Genomic DNA, 17,373 nt, shown 5'->3' on the forward strand with positions numbered 1-17,373 from the left:
AAATAAAGATGGGATAACATGAATATAGAGTAAGAAAATCAATTGACGTCTTTTAAACACTAAGACCACCATGCATTTTAAAAGGAGGGTTTTCAGTTAAGTACAAGGTTTCAGGAATCTTATTGTAATTTTATTTACACTAAGGAAAGAGGAGTTCACATTTTTTAATACCTTAATTATATTTTTTTTCTGTTGAGAGAAATATAATAAAATTTATGGATAGATCAGTATGCAAATACAGCTGCTTCTTGTTAACGTCTTAAAAGTGAAAATCTCACAAAGGTTCTTCACTGATACAAAAATGTAGCAAGCTTTTTTCTCTTTTTCTGAAGCCATATAAACACAAGCACTGTAATAATGGATAGTATCAAGAGAAATGACACCCTTCACATTTACTTTTTTGCAGCTCCGTTTCAAATCTGTCATTGTTACAGCCCTTACCTTTTTTAGTCTTTGTTACTGGCTAAGTGTAGTTTCTCTGTCATCTTAGGGTTCAGGTATGAAAAAAAAAAGGGTCAGATCAGGTTCTCCTGTAACATGATTATTGTTTCATATGTATTCACTCTCAGATAAACTCCAGGTCCTCCATAAAACAAAGAATTGTGTTAAAGTGGGATAAACCCTTTGTGCAGAGGCCAGATGGAAAGGGATCGAGGCATGTGCAGCAAACTCCTCTGGGAATAGAGGAACAAACATGAAGGGCTATTTCTAAGCAGAGCCTGGTCCCCAACTTACAATTCATGAATAAGGTGATTGTGAAGAATAGCAAGAGGATATCTGTGACAATAAACAAATAAAACCCATACTGGTTTTTAACATGAAGAGAATTCTATGAACATGAATAAGCAAAGTATAACTTTAAATGAAGGAAAATAAAGATAAAAGCTTCATGAAAAATACCAAAAAGTAAGAGGAAGAAAATAAAATGTAATAGGGCACTTTAGGAAGATTGTGAGGATAAATAATACGTAGTGACAACTTGCCTTATAGACAATTGTTTTCTTTACATTTGTTTTTAAAACTAAATAAAAAGTAAATTAAGCCTGGGCAGGTAGATAATTTCAGAGATAAACATAAGTATATTATAGAATTTTAAGACATTTATTACCAGAATACAGAGCGCTAAATTATGCTGAAACACAAAACCTAAAAGGAATTGAAACTTTAATTGACGTATTTTTAAATTACATAACTACCATATTTAAAATACACACCCATTTTTCCATGCTGTTAAAATACAGCCATAGTAATATCATATTTTTTTTTTCTTGTTTGAAGGAGCCAGATGGAAAATAAATGGGCAAGCAAATGAAAGTCTCTGGGGATCATGGAAATTGAATGACTATAAAAACCATATTCCAGACAAGAGTATAGTCTTAGGGTAAATGTTCAGTGTGAGTCTCATAATCTGTTCTTTTAGAAAAGACAATATTTCTGTTCCACATCTTCCTCTTTAAAGGGACTGTCTAAAATATCAAGTGAATAATGGCAAGCCATATTTATCTACACTGATTGAAATTTAGTATCATTCTTCACTCCTCAATTTAGAGAACTCCTTATAATTAACTGATGAGCTGTCCTTGAGACAGTGCCATTTAGAGTCATTACTGCACTCTAATTGGGGAGAAATGCTTTTAGAAAGTTCCAATTAGAGACTTTTTCTGTTCTTATAAATACATTTGAAGGAGATACTGAAGCATTTGTTTTGTGGGGCTTTTGTTTTGTTTTGTTTTGGTTTGGTTTTTGGGTTTTTTGGTGGGGAGGAGGTCATAGCTTGGTGCATCGTTTCTGTGTTTTGAAGTAAATAGAAGATAAAGCTTTATATTTTGAAAAGTAACATACTACATGAAGAAATTAACTATTTTTGCTTTTGCTCATCATAACAATCATGATAATAGGAAAAGGGTGTGCTTATCACTTCATTATTAGTGAATTGTGTTTCTACTTAAAGGTGGAAGTTCCCCTTGATCTTCAATCCCTCTATATGTCTTTATGGAGAGTTCAGACTTTTCAAACCAGTATCTTGACAATGTTTTTACAAGTTAAATATAGTGATATGCAAACTAGATTTACTTTACACATTTAAAAAAGTTGGCAAAAAAAATTCAAGTGGTTTGTTATAAGTCATTTAGTGCATATTCTATGGCACTCTGAAGTGAACACAGATCTCCTAACTCACTCTCCAGTTCAGAAACTTTAGAGTTGAAAGGATTAATCTTAGAAGGGGGAAACTGAAGCCCAGTGAAACTTTTAACTGTGTTGCATTAATTTAAATATAATTTAAACTTTGTTTCCAGAAGTACTGTTCAGCATTGACCTTTTTAAAAAATAAAGGTAAGGAACAAGGTGAAATAAAACAGGTTTTTTTGTTGTGTACAAAAATGAGAATAATTGTTTGCAATAAAAGAAGTGAAAAGCAAATTAAAAAATAATTTAAGAAAATTCTAATTAACTAAAAACTTTGTGAAATTATTTTTTTTTTACTCTAGAGAAACCCCTATTCTATAATGTTCATTTTGGGGGCAAAAAGTATAAGTTAACTCTCAAAAATATTGTGTTATTTCATAGATTAAGTCTAAATCGTGAGCCTGAGACAAACCTCTATTAGGTAAATAAAGTAAAACACTGCCATCTGCTGACCAGATGAAAAAAGTAGTTGCTCTTTGACACCTCTGTAAGTTAAAAAAAAATTCAAGAAAACAGTATCAATTTATTCCATATATCTTTTAATCATGCTAAAAAGTACTACACTAGGTGATGTAAAATTAATCAATCTCCTCTAAAGAAACAGGATTCTGTATTCTATACTAGCGTGTGGCTGTTCTTGGTAGCAACATTTGACAGCAGTCCAACAGTTAAATCTGATCATACTAGTAATGCAACTGTATTTGGCTAAAACCACATTTTCTTTTATGGGTAAAATTTAAATGAGTGAGTAAAGTTATTAACTTCCAATTTTTAAAAAAATATTTTATTTATTTGACAGAGGGAGAGATCACTAGTAGGCAGAGAGACAGGCAGAGAGAGAAGGGGAAGTAAGGTCTCTGCTGAGCAGCGAGCCCAGATGTGGGGCTCAATCCCAGGACCCTGAGATCATGACTTGAGCTGAAGGCAGAGGCTTAACCCACTGAGTCACCCAGGCGCCCCATAACTTGCAATTTTGAATTGGGCAAATTGTATGTAAAGATTCTTGTTTAAAAATCTGCAATCCCACTAAAAATTATTTGGAAAATAGAAAATTTTTAAAGTTTGATTCTTGACCTAATTATTTCACTTTGCAAAAATTATTTCACTGCCTGCTGGAGATGTAAATCAGACCTAGTGTCTGCCCTCATGTAGTTCACAGTCTAGAGAAGGAAACAAATACAAACCAGAAATTATAATGTATTAAGAATTATAATTGTTTACTCACCTGGTGAGGCTGCTGGGAACTCTGTAAGCAAGGTATCAGGCCAACAGTTCCAAAGGGCTTTACAGCTCCAGGTTTTATATAGTCAACCTTAGTTCCTTTAAGCTGTCTGGTCATATCTGAGTCTTTTCAAATATGACATTCCAGTCAAAGCCTTGGTAAAATAACCAGTGTTTCCAATGGTGTCCTGTTACAAGAAGAACAGATTCTTATTGAACTTATGCAAATGACTGATTGCCATGGAAGAAAGAATACTTACTGCGACCGTTGGTTTCAGAGGGTTCAGATAGAGAGAAAAGTCGAATGCCTTGATTCGTTTATAAATGAATACTTTTACATCTCTGTAAGTTACAGGTAACTTAAGAAAAAAGTTTCTCTAGTCTGGAAGAGCAACCATTACAGAACCAGTCATGTTTAAAATAAGACAAAACATTAAGAGACACAACATTACAATTGCCTTCTGTTCATCTAGTCCCATGTTGCTAATTCGGGTTTAGTCCAAATGCAGCTTTTACTTCTGTTAGTTCTTATCCATTTCAGTTCCAGGATTTTAACATATCAAAGACCTGTATTTGTCCTGAAAGTCTCCCACATGAATTTCCTTTAGGGCGGAATTCATCTTACAAGAGAATTAAAACAATTACAAATGACAAAAACTCAGAATAGATATGGTTAAATATCAAGTCATGACCCTTATCAGAACATTAAAACTTTAGGAAATGTATAGAACCTCTAGAGTAGTTACAGCATTTACCCAAATGTAACCCAAGGTTTATCATTGGTTTAGCAGTACTCCCCAAGTAACTTAGTGTATCAGGGAAAAGCCTTATGAGTCAAAGAGATCTCATTTACAACTCTGGGCAGGCAAAGAGAAAACCATTTACATTTTTTTAGAAACAGCTTAATCTCTAGTGAAGACTAAATATTAACCAATTGTGAACTGTTACAACAGAATTCTTAGAAGGCGAATTCATGAATCAGTTAAGCACAAAACATGTTACCAACAGACTTCAAAAGCACAAACCTAGTTCCAGCAACCAGCACTCTAGCATTTTATCCCATTTGGTTTAAAGTTTCAGGTTACCAAAGACTCTGAAAGCTACTTTAACTATTACCCATTAAAACTTTGAGACAGACAATTAACCATCAGTTTTAGTCATCTCTTTGCTATCAGATTTCAACAGATTTTAACATAAATAACACGACCTTATTTAATTTTAAGTAAACTTTTATTGAAGTTTCACATTTACTGCTGTTATCTCAAAAGACATGTTCATCCTAATTAACCTAACAAACTTAACTTAGTTCAAATACTGATTTACTTTCCACCTGGGCCCACTCCACTTCAAACGTTTACCTGAGACCCAGGTGGGAAGATCTGGAGTAGGGGGTGTAAGGTCCTGGGGTAGCTCTTCTTGTTTCCTGACAGTGAAGAACAGAACAAAGTGCCACCAGAAGTAAGAGAAAGCGTTCCCAGTTCTAGAGCTCATCAGCTCCAAGAGAGGAGCAGACGCCATGCTTTCCCCGCCAGCAAGGGGGAGGGGCTAGGCCGTCCCCGTTGGGCCAGAGAGGGCAAGGAACTTCCCCCGAAACAAAGCGAGTTTCAGCAGCTGCTTGGGAATATTCCTTAAAGTCTCTGTCTCAAGTTAGACTAACCACAGTTGGCTTCAGTTATAGCCAGCCATTAACACAAGAAATGAGTAAGGGAGAAGCCCCACATCTATTAGGAGGAACAGAGAGGTGAAGGTCAGAGTCCCCTTACTCTCTGCTTGCCTCATTTCTTCAAACACAACAAACAATGCAACAGACGACAAAAAGACAGGACAAAACAACCACAGACCCAGCGGCCCTCACCCAGAGCCTGCCGCAGGTGGGGATTTTCTCAGCCCCCTAGAGACGCTCGCCAGTGGGGAATTTCTCTGTCCCCTAGGGATGAGCCACACAACAGGCAACAAAAAGACATGACAAAAACAACCAGACCTAGTGGCCGGTGGAGATTTTCTAGGTCTCCTGCAACCACCCACTGGTGGGGATTTTCTCGGTCCCCTGACCGCCTAGGGGGACTTGAACCCCCTAGACAATCTACCAAAAGAGGGATGGGGCGTCCCTACATCCACTCCAGCCTTGGGGAGCATGGCTGCATCCAGCTTCTCCCCGGTGGGCCATACCCTGGAGCTCCGCAGACAGACAGACCGGATCTCACAGAATAAAATCTGTGAGATCTTACCTCTGGAGGCTTTTCCCAGAAATTCTGATGCTGGCTCAGTTCTCGTCATTTGATTGCAGATGAGCCCCCAGTGTTGGGTCCCCCAATAATGGGTCCATGGTCAAAGGAGCGAGACTGATACAAAGCGAAGGTCAAGCAAAGCTTTATTTCACGCCAAGCATCGAGAATCAAACTGATGGGCCAGGGACGTCTCTTGCAAAGAGGCGACCCCTCTCTTCTTTATAGACTAACTTTTATAGAGCAAAGGCCAAGTGGTTGGGCCTGGACACACAGGTGGCCAATGAGATTGTAACACACAGAGAAAGCTGCACAGTCATGTTAGGTCCCACATGGGTGGCCAATTGAATTACAATTCACCCCATAGTAGCTATTTGAACTAGCCTATCACCTTGGTCAGAATTGGCGCCCAAAAGGTGGGGCCCACACTAATTGGTAGCTAGGGAGACAGTATGTGCACTTTACTGATTGGATGTCTCCACCTGACCAGACTCATCCCTGCATTCAGGCTGTTATTTCCACCTGACACGACCCACCCTTGTATTTGGGCTTTGTTACCTGGGACTGGTTTCCCGGACTTGCGCTTTTTTTTTTTTTTTTTTTAAGATTTTATTTATTTATTTGACAGACAGAGATCACAAGCAGGCAGAGAGGCAGGCAGAGAGAGAGGGAAGCAGGCTCCCTGCTGAGCAGAGAGCCCGATGCGGGGCTCGATCCCAGGGCCCTGAGATCACGACCCGAGCCAAAGGCAGAGGCCTTAACCCACTGAGCCACCCAGGCGCCCCGTCCCAGACTTGCTTTTAAGTAAGTTCCCCTGGGGGGGCAGTGTCAATTTAAGTTTTACTGCATAAACAACAAAATGGCTGTTCAACTGAGGTGGGGCCGCTCTGGCTAAATAGGTCCTTACAATAATGGAAGCATATGTAGGATGTTATATGAGTACCTCATTCTGCTCTAGCTGGGCACACAAATCATTGTCAACAATTCTTATCAACTGAAGCCTATTAGGCATTTGTTCCTGTCTTTAATCTCCATAAGAAATCCTTACACTTGTGCAAGAACTGTATTTTTTTTAAGATTTTATTTATTTATTTGACAGAGAGAGAGATCACAAGTAGGCAGAGAGGCAGGCAGAGAGAGAGGGAGAAGCAGGCTCCCCGCAGAGCAGAGAGCCCGATGTGGGGCTCGATCCCAGGACCCTGAGATCATGACCTGAGCCAAAGGCAGAGGCTTAACCCACTGAGCCACCCAGGCGCCCCAAGAACTGTATTTTAAAATTTCTCCCTGAGTGATGTTTTCTATTGCTTTACTCAGAAACCTCAAAAGGCAATACACATAACATTTGGATTTCTCTCGTTCTGTGCATCATCTACTCCCTAAATATCTCTCAAACATCAACGCTTCTTTCCATTTTTTCCTGGCATTACCCTAGTCTCACTTTCACAACTACAACAACCTCTTATCTATCTGGTCTACCCACATTCCCTTGGACCCCTCCCAATCGCTTGTTCCCACTTGCAAATGTTCAGTGACTCTCGAGACCTAGCATGGTTGGTCCACCAAACACCTCTGTACTATCAGCTCAAACCGTGCTTTCTTGCATTTTCTCTGCTGCTGCCACCCTGCCCTGTTTTCAATCCCTCCTTCCTGGCATGCTCCCTCTGCCACAGGGCCTTTCCACTGCCTATTCCTGTCTCTCCGCTCTTCACTTATTATAAAGAAGGCTTCACTGAACTACCTAAGTCACAAAATCCCGCTTTCATGTAGCCACTCAACTTTACTTCATAGCACTCATCACAGATGCGATTCTATAGTTTTATATGTTAGTAATAACACGTTATTATGTAATTTATGTCTATAAATTCCATGAGGACTATGACTCTCTCTTTGGGCTTTTTATTGTTCCAATTTTGGAAACACTACTTTGCATTACAAAAATTTTCCAATTCATATGGAAAAGCATTAAATCAAGCAATTAAGAGCTATCATTACTTAATGACATATACTAATAAAAGGAATGAATAGAACAATCTGGACTATTGATTCCAAACACATAATATTTCCTCTTAGTGGAACACAAATTTATTATCTTTCCCCTGCTTCTTTCCTCTGTGTCACAATGAGACTAGAAAACATATTTGTTTTCTTTAAAATTGCCTACTGGGTCTAGTTATCTCAATAATAATGCTTACTAACTTGGGGGTGCACTAATTTCAAGACAGTATTATACTGGGGGAGAAATTACAAATAAAGTTAAACATGGACCTAATTTTTTTCTAGATTTTCCCCGTCACCGAAATGTTCCATGCTTCCTCTTTTGTTGTTCCTTATCTCCTGACATTTCTGCCATCGTTATGTGCCTTTAAAAATCAAGTTCTTTTTTTACTGTACTTTTGAAACTTCCAGCCAATGAGATAGGAGTGGAAGGACAAATAACAAATCACAAATAACAAATCAACCAAAAACACAATCTACAGCTTCTTTGTTTCACTTTTACATTGTCTCAATACCTTGGGGTGTTGTTTGTCTTGTTTGGTTTTGTTTTGTATAAGTAGATTCTACTGCAGGGGCTTGAACTCACCGCTCTGAGATCAAGACCCTGAGCTGAGGTCAAGAGTTGGATGGTTAACCAACTGAGCCATTCAGGCACCCCACAATACCTTGGGTTTCTAAATAGAACCAGTCACTAAAAAATAAATTTCTATTTTCTTGCACTGTCAAGAAGCTAAATCATTCTGAATGCAAATCAAGGTTACATAAAATCAATTTACATTATATATACAACATCAGAGATTCATTTTTCTTTAAATAAATCCAGATTTCATTTAAGGACATACTGAGATGGTTGATTTTATGTGTTGACTTTGGACCATCAGGTACTCAGATATTTGGTTAAATATTCTTCTGGGTTTATCTATGAGGGTATTTCTAGATGAGATTAACATTTGAATAGGTATGCTGAGTAAAGCAGCTTGCTTTCCCCAATGTGGATAAACCTCATCTAATCTGTTGAAGGCCTGAATACAACAAAAAGGCAGAGTAAGGGAGAATTTATTTCCTGCGTAACTATCTTCAAGCTGGGACATTGGTCTTCTGGCTTTGGGCTTGGACTGGAACTTATACCATTGACTCTTCTGGGTCTCCAGTTTGCTCACTGCAGATCTTGGGACTTCTCAGCCTCTGACACTGCGTGAATCAATTCCTTATAATGAATCTCTTAATTATATCCATAGATTTTGTCTATCTGTATCCTATTGGTTCTGTTTCTCTGGAGAACCCAGACAAATATACGTACCATGATATAAAAGATTGATTATACGTACACAGATTTTATAGTATTTAAACATAGTTATGTGGATTGATTTTAGTTTTAAATTCCACACAATTTTATCTTGTATATTCATCTATAAGTAAGAATGAAGACACAGACACACACATACACACACAATCTTTGGTCTTTTAAACACTTTCAAATTTTCTTGGTCAAATGGGGGAAAAATCTCCCAATCTCCTTTTTTCCCTCTAAACTTTTCAAAGGAATGGACTATTATATACTCCATTTATACTCAGTTTCTCCACTCAAATCCTTAATAGTCATTCAATTGCCTATTACTTTACTGCTCTGTTGAAACTGGTCCAATTTTAACATTCTGTTGAAACAGTTCTTACCAAAGTCACCAATAATCTAATGCAGTGTTAAATAATTTCTATTTTTTACAAGAGGTTCTCTATCCTTATTTTGGAAATGCTGATACTTTCTTTCCTTGGTACTCTCTACTTCCTTAGTTTCTTTTGAAAAAGGACTTCGGCTGCCTGCAATTTGATCTCAAACCTTCCAGTTCTTTCCAGCTTGTTTCTTAGCTCAGGTGGAACACCCTGAAGGCAAACCATCCCCTCAGGGGAACTGAAACTACCCCCTCAAGTAATAAAGACTGCCCGTAATCAGCAAGATCCCAAATGACAGACTCCAAGACAGTGATTAACCTGACCTTTTCCCACCTGCACAAACCTACCAACTTTTGTCCCACATTTTCCTTATGTAAGTGTTTTCAGCACTTTATAGACAGTCTTTGAGAGACTAGTCTACAGTCTTCCCAGTGTTGGCCTCACCGAACTAAATTCCTTTCTTGTTTCACCACCACTTGTCTCTTTGTCTTCAGGTTTTGTCAGCAGTGAGTGGCTGAACCTGGTCTGTTTGGTAACCCCCTGGAGACAGGCGTTCTTACAAGCCTGCGCCCAGGCTACAATATGACAGGCTTCTTCTGGTTCCTCTCAAATTCTCTAGGCATTCTTTCTGTTTCCTTCACCAAATCTGTTTCTTCTGCCTCATCCTTACAGTTACTGCTTTCGAAGGCGACACCATTATTCCACTGCTTCTTATGGTAATTTTTAAGAAATTCAATTCTGGAGAACAGACTCTCCACAGCCTGACATAGATAAGAGGCCACAGTGAAGCAGATCCACCCTCTGGGATCGCTCTTGGCAAGATCCCATCAAAGTGCTACCACAAGCCTGATGGTGTGCGTGCAGCCCAGAGGAGGGCCAGCATCACTCCATTGTGAGTTCTGCTCTGGGGAGAGGGGAGGAGAACTACAGTGACCCCACCAGTGGGCTGGGGGCAGGCAGCTGGTCTCAGTGCAGGCCCCGCCCACCACCAAAAGCTTCCCAGGGGACCACACAGGGAAAGTGCCCTGCAGTTTGGTGCTGCTTCATGTCTGGTAAACACCTGGGCCGACTCAATTCAAGCCCAGGGCTGCCCCTGACCAGCCCGCTAATGCCATGGGGACCAGACTCTGCCCACAATATGCAGAGAGCCATCAAAGTCTGGACTGAGGGCAAACACAGCTCTACCACAATAGTAGGACACTCCTGTAGCAATACATGTAGGAGACACCCCTGAAGTGTCCAGTTCTGGGGAACAGGGGACACTGCACTGCAGGACCCCTTCTTTATCAGTCCTCTACTTTCAGTGCAGGAGACGTAGCTGACTTTCCTATCACAGAGAAACAGACACAGTAATAGACAGAATGAGGAGACAGAGGAATATGTCCCAAATGAAAGAGTGGAACAACATCAGAATAAGAGACCTAAACAAAATGGAGATGATTAATATTTCTAATAGTGAATTTAAAGTAATGCTCATAAAGGCACTCGCTAGAATTGAGAAAGGAGTACAGAATCTCCATGAGACCCTCAATCAAGAGAGTAGATGCAAAAAAGAACTAATTAGAGCTATTGGACTCACTGAATGGAAATAAAAATAGACCACCTGGAATGAATAGCAAACCAGAGGAAGTAGAAGAATGGATCAGCCTCCTGGAGGACAGTCATGGAAAGTAATCAAGCTGAACAGATGAGAAGAGGAAAAAACACACAAAATGAGAATAGACCCAGGGAACTCAGTGACACTGTCAAACATAACAGTCACATGATAGGGATCCCAGAGGGAGAAGAGAGAGAAAAGGGAGCAGAAGATTTGCCTGGAGAAATAATAGCTAAAAACTTCCTGAATCTAGGGAAGGAAAGAGAAATCCAGATTCAGGAAGCATAGAGAGCCTCCAACAAAACTAACCCTAAAAGGTCTGCACCAAGATACAAGGCAAATAAGATGGCCAAAAGTAGCGATAAAGAGAGAATTTTAAAAGCAGCAAGAGAAAGGAAAGCAGTGACATGCAAGAAAAATGCCCTATGGCCATCAGTGGGTTTTTCAGCAGAAACTCTGCTGGCCAGAAGAAAGCAGCATGATAAATTCCAACAGCTAAAAGGAAAAAATCTACAGCTAAGAATACTCTATCCAGCAAGCTTTCATTTAGAATAGAAGGAGAGATAGAATTTCTCAGAAAAATGAAAGTTAAAAGCAAAACCAGCCATGTTCCTGTCACACACGATGCCATTGGCTTGTGAGTCTCATATTCACAGTCTCGCTGACCTCCTGCCCGAGTCAGCATGCCCAGCCTGCCACCTGTTCAATGCCAAGTCAACATGCCTGCACCATTGCCAAGGGCTCAAACTGGCACTCTTTCTCTCAAATTCCAGCCCCCGTGCTCAAATTTGTGCACAGAAGTGGGCATAATTTTAATAGCAGAATGAAGCAACCCAAACAGTGACACTAATTCTATGGAATATATAATGGATAAAAGGTGTGTGCTAGCCTGAGAATATCGCCAACAAGCACATCAAAGGACAATACATATAGCATGATTCTGGTTAGCAAAAGAAATAAACCCAGGAAAAATAAAACAAGATGAAATCAGAGAGGAAGAAAAACCATAAGAGACTCTTTAGCATAGGAAACAAACAGCAGGCTGCTGGAGAGGAGGTGGGTAGGGGAATGGGGTAGCTGGGTGACGGGCATCAAGGATGGCACTTGATGGAATGAGCACTGGGTGTTCTATGCAACTGATGAATCACTGAACTCTACCTCTGAAACTAGTAATACACTATATGTTAATTAATTGAATTTAAATTTAAAAAGGAACCCCCCCAAAAGAAATTCAGTTCTATGTATTGATTGTATAACTTGATACCCCCAACCTAGATTTTCCCCCCATACATTCAGACTCATATCCAATTACTGCTAGATATTTTATACTCAACTCTCTAAAACTAAAATCATTATCTTTTCCCTAAACTGATTCCTGCTCCTACTTCTCATGACTCAGTTATAGCAGGCTTCATTTAACCTTCTTTATGAATGAAAATGCTAGCATAATGGGCAACATCTGTGACATATGGAGGGTGTAGTAGATTGCATTATTATTTACAACTACCGTTTACAAATATTGACTGTTCAGCCCTGGGAGACAATTATACTCCCCTGCCCTATTGACAATAGGTCTGACCATGTGACTTGCTCTAGCCAATAAAATGCAGGTGTAATGACTTGTCACTTCCCAGCAGATACTTAAAGAGCCAGAACATAGTTTGTCATGCTCTTTTTGCCCTATACTAAGACAACCAACAATATTCTAGATGCTCTTTCAGCTTAGGCATAGCATGAAGATGAAGCCAATCTGCCAAGAAGTAATAATGTGACTTTAAAATTCTAAAAAAAACCTTTAAAATTCTAGTCACTGATTTTGGGGTCATTTGTTAACATAACACATCCTAGCCTAAACTGACAGAGCTGGGACTGGAGAAGTTTTAACCAGAGAATTTTATAGCCATACATGTGATTAGTAATGTGTAAAGGCAAAGGAAAGATGTTCTCAGATATGCAAGTCCTATCAGACAATCTTTATGTAACTTTTTCAAATAAACACCTTAAATATTTCTCCAAAGAGTGAAATACAAAGCAAAATTAAGAGCTAATGGAAAAATGAGAATTTGAAACAACTAGCTACGAGCACTGTAACTTGGTAAAAGAGCGATATCTGAAGAAATGGATGCAAATCTGCTTATAAACTGAATGCAAATATCATAAATAATTCCTAAAAGGAAAGATATATAAAATATTAATACAGTAACACCTTGGATCTAAATTCCATGGTTGGAAAAGGAAAAAAAGCTTACAAAATGCATTGAATCAAATAGAGAGAATTAAAAATACATCATTTTACTCTCAGCTATGAATATTATAGAAGTAGAGGTTAAATAATTATCTCAAAACTCTTAAAACATTTAGTAGAGGCTTTTAATGATGACAAAATAAAGATATTTTTATTTCATTCCCCTTCCTGAAACCTACTACTAATAAAAAAAATAAAACAATGTGGGGGAGGGAATGCCCACTTCAGTGAAACAAGGAAATGATACAACCCTAAATTACAAAATAGGAAACAGGTTTACCAGGCAATGAAGTGAAATGAGGAAAGAGACTGAGTGCTGAGAATGAAATCATGCCCTCTTTAACCTTGAGCAGGATATAGACTTCTCTCAAAGGAGGAGGCACAATCCTGAAAGACTGTGATTTGAATACCAAGGTCTGGGCCGGGAGGAGCCTCAGCAAAAGTGGAATGTCTACGTTAAGTTGAAGGGGTGGAGGAACTAAGGAAGACACCAGGCTGGCATGCCATCTTTACAGTCTTCGCCTGTTCTCTGAGCCAAGGAGATTGCTGGAGCTAAAGCAGAGTGAGGAAAAGAAGTGAGGAGCCAGCAATCTCATATCTCTCCTCAGCCCTAAATGAAATTTTGCCAGTAACTCATTTACAAGTACTTTGTGTCATGGCAACGACTAGCTGTAAGGAAGGCTGGGAAAACAAATAACTATTATAGCTTCTGTGGTAGAGACAAGCAAAGGAGAAAGGTAAGCAAATCTGCAATTTTTGCTGCTTTAAAAAAAAAAGAAGAAGAAGAATGGAATCAAACAATAAAAAAAAGAAAAAAAACAAAAAGAGGAGAAAAAGAGAATAATTGAGTGAGAAAAGGAGAGTATGCAATGCAAAATAAATTACCTAATAAATAGACCAAGAACTAAGATATATTTCTGCATAGTCTTGGAAGTGGGTTGAATAAGTTCCCCCCAAAATTCATGCCTACTCAGAACCTCAGAATGTAACCGAATCAAGAAATAAGTCTTTGCAAATGTAATTAGTTAAGACGAGGTGGATTAGGGTGGGCCCTAACTCAATGACTGATATCCTTATAAGGAGAGGAGAGGACATGCAGAGACACATATAGAAAAGAAGGGAATGTAAGAATGAAGGCAGAAATTGGAGTGATGTATCTACAAGCCAAAGAATGTCATGGATATCAGGAAACTACCAGAAGCTAGGAAGAAACAAAGAAGGACTTTTCTCCATATCTTCAGAGAGAGCATAGCCCTGCTGACATCTTCCTTTCAGACTTCCAGCCTCTAGAATTATGAATCAATAAATTTTTCTTCCAAGCCACCCAGTTTATGTTACTTTGTTATGGCAGTCCTAGGAAACTAATAGATTCTCCAAGACATTAAATACAGCATGAATGTGGTGGACACATTCTAGGGTAGTTCCCATGATTCCTACTTCTTGGTGCTTATGCCTCATATTATTTTTTCTCCTTCAGTATAGGTAGGACCCATAATTTGCTTCTAATCAATAGAATTCAGTAAATGGGATAGGAGGTATATGGCTATATGCATGACATGGAGGTTAGAGACACCAACCCCTGTGCAGTCGAAAATCCACATAAACTTTTGACTCCTTAACTGCTAATATCCTATGGTTGAAAGGAAGCCTTACTGAAACATGAAGAGCCAAATGCTATATATTTTTTATGTTATATGTATTATATAGTGTGTTAGTAGAATCAAGTAAACTAGAGAAAAGAAAATGTTATTAAGAAAATCATAAGAAAGAGGAAACTCATTACGGTACTGTATTTATTGAAAAAAATTCACATGTAAATGGGTCTGTGTGATTCAAAGCCAGGTTGTTCAAGGGTCAACTGTATATATGATCACATTACATAAGACTTTGACCCATCTTGTTAGGAGAACTTTCCTTGCTAACTTCAAAGAAGCAAGCTACCATCTTGTGAGCTTTATGCCATTTGGAGAGGACCACAAAGCAAGGAGGGGAGGGTTGCAATAGCCAGCAAGCAAATGAGGCCCTCAGTCTGGCAGCCTTCAAGGAACTGAATTCTGCAAACACCCATGTTGAATTGGGAAGTAGATCCTTCCCCAGTCAAGCCTCAGATGAAACAGCAGCCTGACACCTTGATCACAGCTTTGTGGGATTTCAACTAAGCTGTGCTCAGACACCTAACTCACAGAGATTACAAGTATATATTGTTTTAAGTCCCCAAGTTTGTGGTAATATTGTTATGCAGCAATAGATAACAGTGTTCTCTGCCGGAAGAACTCAAAGAAGAGAGTAAAGAGTTTGTTTGTTTGTTTGTTTGTTTACTGACTGATTGATTGTCAAGAGTTTAAAATAACAATTTAAGGCATTAGAGGAGAGGAATATTGAGATGGAAGACCTCAGAAAATAACCAAAAGTGGGGCACTTGGGTGGCTCAGTGGGTTAAAGCCTATGCCTTGGGCTCAGGTCATGATCCCAGGGTCCTGGGACCGAGCCCCGCGTTGGGCTCTCTCTGCTCAGCAGAGAGTCTGCTCTCCCCGCCCTGCCTGACTTTCTGCCTATTTGTGATTTCTGTCTGTCAAATAAATTTAAAAAAAAAAAAACTTTATAAAAAAAATAAATAACCATGTGTCTGATAGCCATTTGTGTGTCTTCATTGGAGAAGTGTCTGTTCATATCTTCTGCCCATTTTTTAATATGATTGTCTGTTTTGTGTGTGTTGAGTTTGAGGAGTTCTTTATAGATCCTGGATATCAACCTTTTGTCTGTACTGTCATTTGCAAATATCTTCTCCCATTCCGTGGGTTGCCTCTTTGTTTTGTTGACTGTTTCCTTCGCTGTGCAGAAGCTTTTGATCGTGATGAAGTCCCAAAAGTTCATTTTCGCTTTTGTTTCCATTGCCTTTGGAGACATATCTTGAAAGAAGTTGCTGTGGGTGATATCAATGAGGTTACTGCCTATGTTCTCCTCTAGGATTCTGATGGATTCCTGTCTCACGTTGAGGTCTTTTATCCATTTCGAGCTTATCTTTGTGTACGGTGTAAGAGAATGGTCGAGTTTCATTCTTCTACATATAGCTGTCCAGTTTTCCCAGCACCATTTATTGAAGAGACTGTCTTTTTTCCACTGTATATTTTTTCCTGCTTTGTCGAAGATGATTTGACCATAGAGTTGAGGGTCCATATCTGGGCTCTCTACTCTGTTCCACTGGTCTATGTGTCTGTTTTTATGCCAGTACCATGCTGTCTTGGTGATCACAGCTTTGTAGTAAAGCTTGAAATCAGGTAACGTGATGCCGCCAGTTTTATTTTTGCTTTTCAACATTTCCTTAGCAATTCGGGGTCTCTTCTGATTCCATACAAATTTTAGGATTATCTGCTCCAGCTCTTTAAAAAATACTGGTGGAATTTTGATCGGAATGGCATTAAAAGTATAGATGGCTCTAGGCAGTATAGACATTTTAACAATGTTTATTCTTCCGATCCAAGAGCATGAAAAAATGTTCATCATCACTAGCCATCAGGGAGATTCAAATCAAAACCACATTGAGATACCACCTTACACCAGTTAGAATGGCCAAAATTAGCAAGACAGGAAACAACGTGTGTTGGAGAGGATGTGGAGAAAGGGGAACCCTCTTACACTGTTGGTGGGAATGCAAGTTGGTGCAGCCACTTTGGAGAACAGTGTGGAGATTCCTCAAGGAATTAAAAATAGAGCTTCCCTATGACCCTGCAATTGCACTACTGGGTATTTACCCCAAAGATACAGATGTAGTGAAAAGAAGGGCCATCTGTACCCCAATGTTTATAGCAGCAATGGCCATGGTCGCCAAACTGTGGAAAGAACCAAGATGCCCTTCAACAGACGAATGGGTAAGGAAGATGTGGTCCATATACACTATGGAGTATTATGCCTCCATCAGAAAGGATGAATACCCCTGGAAGAGATTATGCTGAGTGAAATAAGTCAAGCAGAGAGAGTCCATTATCATATGGTTTCACTTATTTGTGGAGCATAACAAATAATATAGAGGAGAAGGGAGTTGAGGGAAATTGGAAGGGGAGGTGAACCATGAGAGACTATGGACTCTGAAAAACAACCTGAGGGTTTTGAAGGGGCGGGGGGTGGGAGGTTGGGGGAACCAGTTGGTGGGTATTAGGGAGGGCACGGATTGCATGGAGCACTGGGTGTGGTGCAAAAACAATGAATACTGTTACACTGAAAAGAAATAAAAA

Source organism: Martes martes (assembly GCF_963455335.1).
Source record: "Martes martes genome assembly, chromosome: 2".
Taxonomy (NCBI): domain Eukaryota; kingdom Metazoa; phylum Chordata; class Mammalia; order Carnivora; family Mustelidae; genus Martes; species Martes martes.